Source organism: Phaeoacremonium minimum, assembly GCF_000392275.1.
Source record: "Phaeoacremonium minimum UCRPA7 unplaced genomic scaffold PA7_03_scaffold_4, whole genome shotgun sequence".
NCBI lineage: Eukaryota > Fungi > Ascomycota > Sordariomycetes > Togniniales > Togniniaceae > Phaeoacremonium > Phaeoacremonium minimum.
Genome location: NW_006920911.1, coordinates 47,157 through 61,153, shown reverse-complemented (window position 1 = coordinate 61,153; position 13,997 = coordinate 47,157).

The following is a 13,997-nucleotide window of genomic DNA, read 5'->3' as shown; positions in this document are numbered from 1 at the left end:
AGACCAACATAAAGGGCTAATTGAGCGCCGCCGGAATATGATGGACCAAACTCCAATACAGTTTGAGGATTGGCAATACCGATGAGGAATGTAAGCAGGGAATCGACAGCAAAACTATGTCATGAAAATCAGTAAATTTTCGAGTTGCGGCCCATGTCGAAGGTCGCGCAAATGCTTAGCATACCCAAAACCGTTCAGGAAAAAAAGCTTCAAGTGGTAAGTTGTCCAGCCAATCTCATTGATTGCCTACTCGTGTCAGTAACACTCGCGCTCTCTTGTCTATTCGTGTAAAATACCTGGTTAAGCAGGTGCATCTTAGCAGCTAAAGCAGGATCGACATCTTCGTAAGTGATGAGGTCGCCGGCTGCTACATCAGACTTCACACTTGGTTGTTTGTAAGTTGCCTTGGTGTCAGATCCTCCCGAGGAAGCTTGCTTGTCATCATTAATGATGTCCATTGTATGTTTGTACCTTCTTTAATGTAGGGGTGGGTGATAAAGAGCTGGTTGACTGGCTGATTCAAATTCTGGCAGAAAGCGTCTTCTCGGTCATATTAAATAATGTTACTGCATAAATATCTTTCATGCGCGTGCGTCGACCTTATCTGTGATCCCGCCTCCTTGATGACCATGATAAGCTCAGTTGAATCCGTCCAGACAAAGGAGCAAGTCATCTCCGCATGATGATCTTGGATCCGTTCCACAAACACCTTTCCCAAACGGGATACACGCGGAATCGTAACCTTGGCGCTCCACCCACCCAGCTCAAAGCTTTCAGGGATGGCATTGGTAGGCGTCGGCAGATAACGGACGGTCGAACCGACGGAATATCCGGCACATAGCCGCCGTGTTATGTCTACACGTGAAGAATTGACTGTAATTGATAGCAAAACTTAGCATCCTTGGCTCAAGAATGCAAGACTATCTCCTATCTATTTACTGTTATCGTGCTTGTGCACCCCAGACTTCCGAGCCACGAGCAAATTACAAGTAGCTAGTCTAAATTGATTGAGCTGAAGTGAAATGAAGCTTTATTTGGGATTGGTAAACACTTTGGTCAATGCCTTATCAATTTTCGTTATATGCATAATTATTTTCCTCAGGTCATTATCATGTTACCTCCCATCGAGGATAACCGCGGTTGACGTGAAGAGATGGTATGATCAGATTAAGATAAGCCGGAAATTATAACGACAAAACTAGCTAAAACTGCGATTGTGATTTTCGTTTAGTTGCCTCACGTTGTTTTCCAGTCTTCCAGTTTGAACCGGCAATTGAATCTATTGGAAGCTAACGGCGGCGTGGCTACGCGGTTCTTGAGTTGGTTAAGCTGCAACTGAATTGGATCAAACAATTTTGCTTGGAGTCAGTTTTATGTTTTGAGGTCTCTGAACCAACGCCAATCAATAAGAAGGCGAACCACCACTAAAGGTCTATGAACGTGCAGTTAGACCTCTAAAGACACTAATTCGATGAACACCATGACAGGTGATTTAAGATTCATGACTTTGAGACCCGCTTGGCCTTCGGAACCCATCGCTATTTGCGCCGTCCCCCCCGGTTGAATCATCTAACGATGGAACAAAGAATTGAACAGGAATTTTTGAAGAACCGACAGATCCTTTGGCTGACGAGTAGTAGGCCTCTAGTGGTAGTGGATTTTGAGGTTTGAGATAGTAAGCCAAGTCAGCATCTGGGTCGTGCTCAATCTTTGCAAATCCTTGGCCCCAGTATGCAAACCTATTGCCCTTGTACCGCCATTCGAAGTCTTCCCACCGATCGGACTCTAGAAATTCTCGATAATGCAGTGAGCTGCCGGGCCATAGAGCAATCACTTTACCATGTTCGTTTTTAAACCAAGAGTTACACTTTCCGGACCACACCATTTTCTCCATGGTCATTTGAGTGTGGCCGTCAAAGTCTGCTTGGACCTCTGGTCTGACATTAAACCATAATGCATCCTCATGAACAAGCTTCTTGATAATACGGACAAAGTAGTCTGCTGTTATCTCCAACGTTCCCATAAGACTCCCGTTTGATATGGGGGTGTTCGGACCTAGAAATATGAGATAGTTTGGAAATCCCGACACAGCCAATCCACAGTACGCAACAGGCTCTGTTTTCCACAGATCCCGAAGATCAATCCCCCCTTGCCCTACAATTGGGAATCTTGGCCGAAAGGAAGTGTCAAAACCGGTGGCTAGTATTATAGTGTCAGCGGGCCGCACCTTACCTCCAGCCACTAGTCCTTCTGGTCTAATTGCCTCGATATCCCCAAAGATAGGCGTGACCTTTGGAGATTGCAAGGCCTGAAGATAAGGCTCCCCAGGACTGAGTCTCCGACAGCCGACCTCGAATTTTGGGATTAGTAATTCCTGTAACTCCGGGTCCTTTATCAAAGCCTTCATATTGTTTTCAAGCTTTTCTCGAAGCTCGACCTGCTCACGACTGCCTTTGATAATCGCCCTGAGCACCCTATTACTGGAGGATTCCATTTCTTTTCTTATCTTGACAGAGTAGTCAAGATCATTCTTGAAACGTTCTTGCTCTTCCAAGGTATACTGAAAGTTCTTTGATGTCGCCAAGGACTCCAAGATAGGAGGTGTAATCCACGATGGGGTTCGAATATAAATGTCGACGTGCTCGACCTTACTCTGGATGGCCGGAAGCACTTGGATTGCGCTTGCACCAGCTCCGACGATAGCCACGCGCTTTCCTTCTATATCTATATTCTCATCCCAAGCAGCTGTGTGGAGGACAAGACCTCCAAAGCTGTCCATGTTTCTAAGGCTAGGGAATTTTAAGTGATTCAAAATGCCACTGGCATTGATCAATACTTCGCACTCGAAATCGCCTCCATCCTGTAATGAGATGATCCACTTTGCGCGACTTTCACACCAAACGGCTCTGGTAACCAAGGAATTGAATGTGATTCGGCTATGAACATCATAGTGGAAAGCGACTGCTCTGATATATGACCTGATTTCGGCAGAAGATGCATAGCTAAACTGCTTTTAGTAATATAGTTACACTAGAAGCATCGCATAATAGAGTGATTTGAGGATCTTACAAGCTGGTCCAATATGGATTTGGGATAAAGCTGAACTGATAAATGTGACTGGGGACATCGCATGCACATCCTTGGACAATTCACTGCAGTGTTAGCTGATGTGAACTTCCAGGACTTCCACGACAGTGTGGTTCATTAGTACATGCCGGGATAGCGATTTTCTAACCAAGTCCCTCCGATATCATCATTCTTCTCAAATATCCAAAAGTCCACTGTGTCATTGAAAACTTCGCGAAGCTTGATAGCTGTCCCGACCTTAGTTCATAACGACGTCAGTGGCGAATATTCCTAACACACCTATGAGAATGCCCGACACTCTATAATCTGTCAGCTAGCTTTCGAGTGTGCCATCTTGTAGTTAGGTATTCACCCTGCCCCAATAACAATGCAACGCAATCTCTTCCTGGTTTCGGGCGACATCATTCTTAGCAGTATTGCCGGTCAAGCTTAACACCCAATCTGACATAGGCTTCCACTATCACAATTTCTGAAAATACCCATACAATCGTTACATGTGCGTCTTATCTCAGTAGGTTTGATATCGTGTGCGGACGGTCCGGCCGCCCCCGAGCCGACCATGCGGGGTGAGAACAATCCCATACGCCGGTTACTTTCTGTGCCAGAAGTCAGAACAAATAAGCGATTGGACCTCATGCCTTATCTCTTGGCCTGATTAATCAAGGTAGCCCCACGCCACTATTCATGTATATCGTCGTGGCATGTATAGGATGAAGGCTCGGCAATATGCTTGTAGCGAGGCGGTGTTTGCCCATTCGATTACTGAGGAAAATGCACACTGTGGGGCCCCCAATGTGACGTCGCCTCTCAAAATGCCTACCGTGCTTGCACAAAGCTTCAACCAGTGCTCATGGCCTCAACGACACTTGCCTCCGCCAGAGGAGCGAGGCGAGTCCTGCAAGCCTGTGAGAATTGCCGTCGCAAGAAGACGCGTTGCCCCGGCGAGAGGCCGCGGTGTTCCAATTGCAGTCGCCTCCGACAGCATTGCCAATATCCGAGTACCGAGCTTCAAAGCAATGGCGAGAGCGCTGCTCAGAGCTCCATCAGGACTCTCGAGGACAGACTCTCGCAACTAGAGGACAAGCTTGATCTCATTCTTGAGCGACCTGGGGCTGCTCCGACACAAGCTGAAACTCCTCAAACAACTGGTACGAATCTTCCTGACGGTGCCTCAACCGTATCTCCAATTTGTCAGGGCTCGCATACTTCACAATCCAGCCTACTACCTTCTCGTGAGATTATCTCAAAGGCCATCGAGATATACTTCCTTTGCAGTCACCGACAACCTATCTGGCTATTCGACCCACCAATCAAGCTCTCCCCCGACTGCTCGGAAGAACTCCTCTTATGCATACTTGGACTCAGTATTCAGTACGCACCAGAAACTTTTGCTGAGTTTCAGCTTCAAACCTCATCAGCTTTTAATGACGCCGCCCGAAGTTTAATTATGCTCAAGATCGCCAACTCAACTGTCGATCTATCTGCCCTACAGTCGTTGTGCTTGCTAGCCTATTCGAACCTAGTATGTGGCGATGTACAACTTGGTTCTTTCCACATCACATTGGTAGGAAATCTCTTACAATTTGCTGGCCTCGACAGCCATATATCGCAAGACCGGACTCCGTTCTTGGAAGAGCAGAGACGCCTTTTCTGGAGTATACAGACAATCAAAGTTCTGTGTGGGTTGCCGACTAAAATTCCTTCCACGCTCGATATGAAAGCTCCACGCTTTCTCGTACCCGAGGACACTCCGCGCAGAATTAGTGGGCAGGCACCATTGTTACCACTTGAGGTTCAGAGCAACCGCGGAGAAAGGTCTTTGGGCATTTGGGCACACATGGTTAGGAGCGCGAGTCTATGGGGACTCGTGAGGGCTTATGTTTGGAGATGTGCCATGGGCCAGGCAAAGGCGCCGTGGCAGCCCGACTCTGACTACACTGCCATCAACTCACAACTACTGGATATGGAGTGCGCATTTCCGACGTCATATCGCTATGACTGTGCTAATTTCATGGAGCGGGCACCAGAAGCCCTCCATAAGCATCGTGACTTCTGGTTGCCCTGGATGAAAATTCAGATTACGTATCATACCATTCATTCAGTCCTAAACCACCCTTTCTTGTACTCACCGCGGGTCTCAAAGCCGAAACCAGGTCCCAATGCGTTCTGGAAGACCTCCACGGACCTCGCATTATTACACAGCACCTGGATTGCGCGTCTGATAGGCATGGCTATGAAAAAAGGGCTTCTTTTGTCTGATCCCTTTTTCTCTTATGCAGCTGCCGTGGCTGTCACATTACATCTCTACTGGTCTCGCACGGCAGACTTGAAGATAAAAACTCCTGCAGAAAAGAATCTCGAGATTTGTAGATCCTTCATTGGTGAGCTTGGTACGCACTGGCAGATTTGTCGAACTATGGTAAGTCTCCCGATGAGTCCTAACCGAACAATTGCTTCTTACAAAATAAAACAGGCCGCAGATATAGACAACCTGATCCAGATTTCATCGCAAGAGAGTCAGCCCCATGAAGTCCCTTCGACGATGATTTCGGACCACATCTCTCTCATGTGGAAAATACTTGACTTTGCTTCAATGCAAAGATCTCACTGTCCGTTGGGTCAAAGTTTGTTCCAGGAATCATGGGAAGCAGATATGCAATCTAGGGCTAGTAGCCATGAACAGATGGCATTAGAAGACCCAGAAATGGATTCGCCACCTGGAGACTTCCAGACATCCGTAGGGAGCTATGCTGCGGCGCCCGATTGGTTCTCGCCTCCAATAGTCAACACTTCACCACAACAGACAATACAGCGTGATCAACTAAGACCCGAAGACGATCCAGAGGGGGTGTCTGCTGCTGCAACAGCTCATGGTGAAGCGCAGCAGAGTCTGGCAGGATTATCTAATTGGATTTGGGATCCTATCGACACCAACATGATATACGATCCCTTCACGCAGTATTTCAACCGTAGCGCACCCGATTCAAGATGGTGGGATGGTGGTAATCTATGAACACGTAGAACAAGGGTTCGCCCAAAGTTGTATCAGAGGACCATCATGGCCGTTCACAGGGTCTTGCGAGGGCATATCGACACCTTTAGCCTCCGCCCTCAACTTCTCAAGGTCAATTGGCCCTTTTCCGAGATCACTACGCCATTGTGGAGCTCCCTACAATTGATCTTGAGTGGGTGTATGTGTCAGATCTTGTCACATAGGCTTACCTCCGGATATACCCCAATATACTTGTAATCTTTGCTGCTTTGAAGATTACAGTGGCCAGTACCAGCGGGGAGTACAATGACGTCGCCGGCGCTGACATCAATCTCCTGACCACCACCAGTATCGTCATGACCGCAGCCAACTAAGACTGTCGACTCGCCCCTGAAAACCCCTATCAAGGAGACGACGGAATCAGTCATTTGTTTGGCACATTGCGTTTCAGGATTGCGAGCTCAGGATACGAAAATAAAAGCCGAGCAGCCACCGTAGAACAATTTAGATCCTTTCATGGAGACTCACCATAGCACTCATGAGTATTTGGGTGGAAGTGGCGCTGTGGAATGTGACCCCATGTCCCCTTTTTCACCCAAGCGTGAGCCTCAAGGAATTCGGTGGTCTTCTCTTCTGATAGTGGCAGTGGTAAGCACTGCCTGTAGATCAAAACAGGCTTTTCGCTGTTCGGCGCATGTTTGTTGGCTTGAAGATAATAGGTCTCGGCGTCCCAAACCATGTTGCCGATAGTTTGAAATGCTATCTGTTACAATGACAGCAATGTATTGCAATTAGTACCCGCGTCTTTTACCGACTCCCGGGAGGGAGCCTGGGGTCGCTCACCCGGCCTCTCCGGACGGCGTTGCCGGTCACGTGAACACCGGTTCTCGGCAACGCGTACGGAGGCAACGCGGCTTGATTCTGTCTTGTATCTAGGCGGCATGAACTAAAGAAGTGAGACTAAGGGGCATCTTGAACTCCTCACCGGTCTCTGGCCTGTGGGGTGTCAGACCATTAAGGAGGGAACGGAAAGTCCGCTCTGGCTTTTGACCTCTTGAGGGATAGAAGCTGAGACTTTTTTTTAGTAGAGAGCAAATTTAGTCATGGAAGTATTTGTTGTATTTTGGTTATCATGGCCTTCACCGAACCACTTCTACTTTCTGATAGATTCCCCTCAGCTGGTGTAACTAGCTAGTTGCAAGGAATTAACAGTTCTCCGAGATTCTTGGTTCAGATCATGTCGAATGACAAGGATGCTCCCATTGCCATCATCGGCGCAGGATGCTGGGGGCTCTCAACTGCACACCATTTGTGCAAACAGGGGTACACCGATATCACTATCTTTGATAAGGCCATGCAAGTGCCTTCGCCATACTCGGCAGCTAACGACTTGAATAAAATCGTGCGGGCGCAGTATGACAATGACTTTTACACGAGCCTTGGCCTGGTGAGTGTACAGACGCAAGAAGTAGTAACCATACTAAAGTTGGTGAAGGAAGCTATCGAGGCCTGGAAAACCGAAGACTGGTCACCTTATTTCCATCAAACTGGGCATTTGGTGACGGTATCTGGCCATGCTCCGGAAAAGGCTCAAAAGCACTTCGACAAGGCTCAGCAGTATGCTCAAACCCATGAGGCGCTGACTCGTGGTGTCACTGTCTTGGACACTCCTGAGAATATGCGCGAATATTGCTGGCAGCTGACGGGCCCGTTGACTGGGTTTCGTGGCTATTACAACCGCTTAGAGGGATACGCACACTCAGCCGAGTCGCTTAAAGGCATTGCACTGAAGCTGTCTGGCTTGGGAGTCACGTTTAGACTGGGCCCTATGAATGGCCATGTCGATGAACTAGTCTTTAATGAGGCAAAAACAGCCACGACTGCCCGCCGGTGTATAGGCCTCCAAACCCATAACCGAGCAATACACAGATTTAACACCGTGATCTGCGCTCTAGGGGCGTACGGCGCGTCGCTCGTGCCTCAACTGGGTAAATTCAACGTCGCTCGCTGCTGGTCTGTCGCGCATGTGCAACTCACGCCACAGGAATGCGATATTTTGCGAGGAATTCCGGTAGTTAACTCGCTCGATCTCGGTTTCTTCTTCGAGCCAGATCCGGTGACCAGGTTGCTAAAAATCACGCCATTAGGCGCTGGCTACAGCAACTTTTCTGGGACTGCCATTAACAAGGTGTCGTTGCCTCCACTTGATGGTGACCAGAGAAGTCAAGGGAGCGACGCCCCCATTGTCGCATTGAATGACTACATTCCCTTGGAAGATGAGATGAAGATGCGAAGACTGCTCCGAGAAACATTGCCATGGCTGGAAAATCGGCCATTCGTTGAAAAGAAGATGTGCTGGTTCAGTGACACGGAAGACTCGGAATATTGCATTGATTTTGTGCCGGAAACAGAAAACTCGCTGGTTGTACTCTCAGGGGATAGCGGGCATGGCTTCAAAATGATGCCTATCTTTGGAGAATGGGTTTGTGAATTATTACAGCGGAGAGAGCAAAAGTTGCCACGGTGGAGGTGGAGGGCGAGAGAAAATCGCGGAGATGACGTTACCTCAGGTGGTACTGATTGGGGTAACAGTGTATCCTGGCGATTTGGAGACACGGCAGAGGTCAGTGATATTATACAGGAAAAGGATAGGACAGTAAAAGCAAGACTGAAGCTTTGATGTTATTCACCGTTTCGCTTTCCAAGAAGATAGGATTTGGAGTTCAACGTAAGTTTGTTAAGTACATGACAAAGCTTTAGAACAATGACAAATAGTTGGGGACTCCTGAGCATTATAGTGATCAGAATCATTGCATTTTCAAGTCAAATAGTCTAATGGGATAAGTTAAGCAGGGATATTGGCTCTCGTGTTAACTTGATTGTCAGCTATCAGTGGGCCCTTGTACCTGTGATCCTATTCTCTCTTCAAGCCGATCGGTCCTGCCCGTCGCAACCCCATTGCTCCAATGACAGCACAAGTAACCATTAATGCAAACATTGTCCAGAAACTTGCTTTGTAGCCTTCCAAAATGATTTCTTCGTGTGTTCCACTGGATGCTTCCTGCGAGATTAGTGTTGAAACCACTTGCATTATGGCCAGCCCTAGGGCATTTCCAAATTGAGCTACCATATTGAAGACAGCGCCAGCGAGTGCTTGCGTATCTTCTGGGAATGCCTCCGAAACAACGATAAGGCCCACAGTAAACAAAATGTCGCCACTAATAGGCTGCAAGATCTGGGCGACAAAGGCACTACTCCAATATGACCAGGTTGGATTAATGAGTGCCATTAGAAGGGGCGCACCTGCACACAGGATAGAGGATGTCGTCACTAGCCAGAAGGCCGACACCTTGTCGATAAGCAGACCCGTACTGAGATTCAAAACCGTTCCAACAACGAGGCTAGGGAGGAGGCGAATTGAGGCTTGAAGAGCAGAGAGATGCTGTACTTCCTGAAAGCTAAGATGCATATCATGTTAGTTAATGCTGAGTGAGGGAAACTCCATTAGTCAGGTGGAAAAGAACATACAAGAGGCTAGCAAATAACTCCATTGACGAGGGAACTGCGTATGACAGCGTAACGGTACCACAAATACTAGTGAAAGCCGTATTTTTCCATAGAGCGTTCGGAATCAGCACCGGTCTTGCATATTTGACTTGCACATGCTGCCAGTATACAAAAGCAGGTGCCAGAGGTACACTGACAGACAGCATGATTATTGACTGCGCGTCTCGGATCTTGTAAACATCTGTACTTATCACACTGATACGCCCCTAGTCAGTTTTCTTCCTCAAAAGCGACGGATAGAGAGAGCAGTTAATAGTCATCACTTACGCCAGTGAGTACGATAGAAGCGCCATGAAGGCTGATGCCATCCCAGCGCCGACCCAGTCAATCTCAGTCTTCAACTTTCTCAAGCTTCTTTTGAATCCCAAGCCAGGGCCAGGTATCTTGGGTAAAGCCCAGATACCAATGCACGTCATCGCAAAAGTTAAGCCAGCATACAAATACCAACCAGCGCGCCAGCCTATTGTGTCGATCATGAGGCCGCCTAGTACCAGCCCAAAAGAGTAACCCAGAGGCTGGCTAAGACCCAAGCAGGAGAAAGCAATGTTTCTTGCTCTACCCCGCGGGACTATATTTGCAATCAGGCCAACGGACGCGGACATGTGCATTGAATTGGCCACGCCTTGCAAGGCACGCATGACGACCAACTGTGGACCTGTTTGCGAGAGACCACCTCCAAGCATAAATGCTGATATGCAAAAGCTGCCAATCAAATCACTACCACGCATGCCAAGAACATCGGCGATAGATCCAACAACAAGAAGTGTCGAGGCTGTAGCCAGACTCATGACCGACGAAGGCCAAAAGTATAGTTGAGCTGCAATGGACAGATCCGCTGCAATTTTGGGGAGGCCTACTGTCACCAATCCGTTGACTGCACTGTAGGCAAAGTTCACGCTAGACAGCTGGAAAGTGATGATGACTTTTCGAAGCATGGTGACCTTCGGGTTACGCGTGCCACTGTCAACCACGACACTTGCTCCATCTGCTGCAACAACTGGGCGAGTTACATCGTGTAACGTCCTATGCGAAACTTCATCAGGGAGACTATTGTTAGACGACTCTGGACTGCGTGCGGCGGTGCTGCTAATAATTTCAAGTTCAAGAGCCGTCTGTGTGACAATAGCCATCTTTGTCAATGGTCTGAAACAGCAGTAAACACTTGATTGATGTGCTGGCAACCCGGTGTTGAATTCAATCAAGGTGGAAGTAGTTACCAGCACCTAACTTCAATTTTGGGGGCGGGCCCATTCTAGCTCTGCGCCCTTGCGCATGCGGCATCAACTGGCTCACTAGTCCTAAAAAATAATCATCTAATTGACGTCATCCCTGCTTCAAATACCAATTGGCAATTTTGACGAGGCCGTTCTTCAACACCGCGTATTGCTATATGGACTTTTGCTTACAGAATCTGTATAGCTCATCAAAAAGTAATTCATTCTATGCAACCGAAGAAGCTATCAAGAATGACGGAGATGAAGGGGAGGGAAAAAAGGAAAAAAACCCCTAGAATCAATACCAGTTTAATCGGATTATGATGGTTTCAGGGACCCCCAAGACCATCATCCCAGCTTTTCTGATCTTGTAAAAATCTGACCTTTTTCTTCTTATACCCTTCATGTGATCGGCACCTGTTCCATGCATCCCTAAACACCTGGCTTGCTTCTTCCTTCTCCTTCTTATCCTCATGACTCTCGCTTTTTGGTAGCTCTTTCCCGGTATTCTTATTGTACTTCCGACCACCAGCATGGTTGGCATACCGTTTGGCCCGAGTCATACCCATTTGAATGAACTTGCGCGCCATGTCCATGCCGACAAAATCATCCTCTTTGTCAAACTTCTCGAACTGTTGCCATAAATCCGAGACACTTTGTCGCGCTATCTCAGGTGTACGAAATCGCCATAGCGGAAGTAGCGTGGATTTATAAGGCTCGAAGGTGAGTACTCCTTGTTCGCCACGGCCGATACGATAACTCATTCGGTGTGCATGAGGGGTGGTTTCAATGAGCGGCTTGACTTTGGCGGGCATTGCGGTAAGAATTGGCTATTACCCTGATTTCACAGCATGAGCGCGAAAGCGACTTTACATACGATGTAATCGATGATGTCAAGATTCTGAAGCGGGAGCATGACACGTGCTTGGAACGTGAGCTTCCAAGACAATGGCTTGCGGTCGCAATTAGCGTTAACAGACATCCAAGTCCTATCGCACTTGATGCTCGAATGTGTTATCAACTTTGTTTCAACCTCAACAATCAGCGACAACGCACCACTAGCTGCGTGGTATTTCCTTGTATTCTGTGAATAGTGAATTGACTCCTATTAGACACCATGACATAGTGCTTCTTCTCCATATCGAACCGGTGTCCGCATTATGCGCCGATATTAAGCCTCATGTTTCCCAGGTTGATCCATTAGACGTGCCTGAGTAAGATAATACCTCGTTATATTATTTGCATAAAAAGCCTTTTCTATGCGTGTGTTAGAGTAGAAGCGATGAGAATATGTTTTAATCTATGCTACATTTAGCTTCCACATCGTTGCGGGGTTGCTTTTGATGATGACAGTTATGAGAATCATCTCCATGCAAGACTTGGATCAATTGTGTTGCGAACTATTGCCACAGACAGAGTAAACCTCCAACTTACAAGATATATGGAAATTGTTTTCCGGCAATTTGCCCTCGCCAGCCCCGTAGTATGCGTTTAACCTCCACATCGCGCGGGCGAAGGATCCCTAGTGCTTATCAGGAGATAGTTAGCATTATAAAGCAGGCTCGGCAAGGTCTATTCGTTGCCGATGTGCTTTCGAAAGCAGACGCTTTGAGAAATGGCGTCAAGGTGTCATCGCAATGATCCAAAGCCGGCGAGGCGTAAACGCGCGCTGGGCTTGAAGCTATTATGCTGACTAGCGGCGCAGTCAACTATGATGATTCCGTATATAACCTAACGGCGAAGCTGCAATTCGAGGGGGGAACCTTTACAGATCTACTAGAATAGAGGTTGCTGCTAGTTGTGTATAATTCAAAGTTGTAAAAGCGAAATAATCCTAGTAGTCCGAAGTAAAGGCATAGAGCGATGACGATTGGTGTCGCATTACTCGGGGCAGGGACCTTCGCGCGGGAAGGTGAGGAAGCCAAGTAGATTGTCATCTCTAACCTGCTAATAACCCTCATTTTAGATCACCTCCCAGCGATTACAGGAAGTCCCCTGTTTAGCCTCAAAGCTATCTACTCCCGTTCCAGGAAGTCTGCAGAAACACTCGCTGGCCAGGCCACTGGCGAGATCCAGACCTATTTTGACACTCCTGAAACTTCCGGCAGATCATTAGGTGATCTGCTTGCTCGGGAGGATATTACGGCCGTTGTGATTTGCGTGCCGATTTTGTCTCAACCAGCACTCGTTCGTCGCGCACTCGCATCAGGGAAACACGTCCTCAGTGAGAAACCAATCGCACCTGATGTGGCAGCAGCCCGGGATCTCGTCGATTGGCATGCAAACCTGCCGTCCGCGCCACTATGGGGAGTGGCTGAAAACTACCGCTATGTTACTGGCGTGGCGCAAGCTGCAGAGAAGGTGAAGCAGTTGGGAGGTAAATTGGTGTCGTTTCGACTAACGATGACCATGTTGATCACCGACGAGTATAAGTACTTGCAATCCGAGTGTAGGTCGTTTAACCCAGTCGAGCAAACATTAAGAACTCACAAAGATTAAGGGCGAAGGCATCCTGAACATCAAGGTGGGATGCTATTCGATGGTGGGATTCACCTCGTTGCTTGTATTCGGATGTTGCTAAGCGCGGCTGGCGAGGATATTAAACATCTGTCGGGTTTTCCAACACAGCTGCAAAAGATCCTGCCGCCGGTTGACACTGTACACGCGGTGATGAGTACCACGGGTGGGGGTACTGGGACATTCCATGTTTCTTTCGGGGCCGAATTCAACCAAGGCTTCGAGATGGAAGCTATCACGACCACTGGGGCAGTCACCTTCTCCCCTGTGAAAATGAAAGTGGTTCGCAGGATGCCCAGTGGAGAGCATAGTGAGGAAGAGTCTGACGTAATCATGGACTCCGGAGTACCTGCCGAGATTGAAGCATTTGGGAGAGGAATTGCACGAGGTAATCTAGACGACCGCCAGTCTACGGCGCAGGGCTTTGACGATGTACTTATTATGCAAAAGATGCTCGAGTCTGGAAAAGCTGGAGGTGCTCTGCAGACTGTAGCTTGATTGAGTGATTCACGAATTCTTTGACTGAGATTTCGAGTGCCCAAACTGATTCTATAAGCTGCCCTACTATAATGTTGCCATTCAAAAGTCAAAGTGATTCAGTAGCTGTCTGCACACGCGTA